Below are 1,843 nucleotides of genomic sequence, written 5' to 3' on the forward strand. Positions count from 1 at the left end.
TGGTTATGATGGATGCGTGTCTATCGAACATGAAAGCCCTCTAGGCACAAACTTCTATGAGTGGCCACGGCGTTGTACACTACTCGGGAAGAAGTCCCTATTTCTACCTGCTCCGGACCCGTCCTAGCATACTTAAAAGTGGTGTTTTTAGTTTTGGACATAAAACACAGGGTTTGTTCTTAGACTCGCGGACCACAGCCTTGGATTGACTTTGGATAAACACTGAAAGGTAGAGACACTTGCCAATACAGCCTATTACACAAAGAAAGACTTCACACATTGCCGAGAAAGGTACAAACTACATTGCCACCAAACGATCCGAAACGGGCAGCAATTCATCACCACTCACACTCAAGCAGGGTACAGGACCAAGCAAAAGGAAACGCGCCCTCAATGTCAGGGTTGCAACTCTTTCTGGGACTTCTCCTTGCCAATGTATTCCCGGGTGTGTTTGAATTTTGCATTCTAAGCATACTCCCCTCACCGTGAGCTCAGGCCCTGCGCCCGCTGTCCCCGTGACTGCAGGCACCGCCGTGGGAGTTGGGGCCCCACGGAGAGGTCATGCACACGCTGACCTGTGTTGGGTCGAGCGACGGAGCAGCACCCGACTGAGGTGGCCTGCCTCCCTGTCCCCTGGCGTCTTGCCCTGGGCCCAGTGCACCACCTTGTGGCGAGCCAGGGTGTGGCGCGTCCCAGTCTGGGGCCCGCTGGGCTGCAGACCCGCTTTCTCAGGGCTTTCGCACTTCCCTCACCGTCCGCCTGAACGTTTTCTACTCCTGCTGGCTTTCTGAGGACAGTTGGGGAGCGGTCCCCAACGTGGCCTGGGACCCACCCGGCTGGTGCCCAGTGAGCGGGCGCGCGCCCCACGAGAGTGTGGGGAGGGGAGAGGAGAGGATTCGGGGGCGTGTCTGTGAGGTGGGAGGCGTGGGTCTGGCGGGGTGGCGGGGAAGGGGTCGCCGGTGGTGGTGGCGCTGGGTCGGGGCGGTGAGGTCCCGGAGGCCAAAAGGAGCAGCGAGGGAGGGACGAGCAAAAGCCTACAGCACCCGGTATTCCCAGGCGGTCTCCCATCCAAGTACTAACCAGGCCCGACCCTGCTTAGCTTCCGAGATCAGACGAGATCGGGCGCGTTCAGGGTGGTATGGCCGTAGACGCCAGCTGCCGCCTCCTGGAGCCCCAAGAGCGTGAGGTGGGCGCGGCCTGCGTCTCCACACTGCTCCCCTGGCACGGCTGCGGGTGGGGGCTGCGGGGTGGGGGCTGGCGGCCTCTGGCCAAGCGGCCAGGGGCCCCGGACGCCTGCTGGGGCAGCCGGTCTCGCCCAGGTGGCCACTCGCTGGCTTTCTTCCCGAGGTGTCCCGGTGCCCGGACCAGGATCGAGTTTTCTCAGGGGAACATTGCTCAGTGCTCTCGGGCTCTTGTTCCTCTGGGGATGTGTCACTGCCTTGGCTAAGGCGGGGGTGTGGGGTGCGCACAGTTCTGGCCGCCCTCCTCCCTCGAATGCGGGAGCCGACACTTGGGCGCGTGGCTCCCGACGGACGTCTTGGGGACCTTTCCGGTCCTCCTCATCCACAAAGCCCCACTGCCCCTCCAGCCCTCTGCAAAACGGCAGCCGCGCCCTTAGCCGACCCGCTGCGCCCTCCTCCACACTCTGGGCCTGGGGCTGCGGGGCTCAATCGGGAACATTTCCAGCTCAGAGGCCCCTTTCACCACCGAAATCGTGGAGACAAGGGAAAGAAAAAAAACATCTCGTCCCATCCCTACTCAACGTCCTAAGAAATCCTGTCCTGTCAACCCTCAGGCTTCCTAAACTCTACACTTTGTCCTCAGAAGTATTTACTTCTGTTCC

At 61.0% G+C, this 1,843-nt stretch overlaps 1 non-coding gene across 1 annotated transcript; it reads right to left on the reverse strand.

The window, feature by feature from the left end:
* Positions 1 to 1,031: 1,031 nt before the first annotated feature.
* LOC141420524 (5S ribosomal RNA) lies at positions 1,032 to 1,150 on the reverse strand. Its single transcript, XR_012445074.1, has one exon. It is a non-coding gene; the product is annotated as a 5S ribosomal RNA (ribosomal RNA).
* Positions 1,151 to 1,843: the final 693 nt, after the last annotated feature.

This window comes from Castor canadensis, unplaced genomic scaffold (assembly GCF_047511655.1).
Source record: "Castor canadensis unplaced genomic scaffold, mCasCan1.hap1v2 HAP1_SCAFFOLD_318, whole genome shotgun sequence".
In the NCBI taxonomy this organism is placed as follows: Eukaryota; Metazoa; Chordata; class Mammalia; order Rodentia; family Castoridae; genus Castor; species Castor canadensis.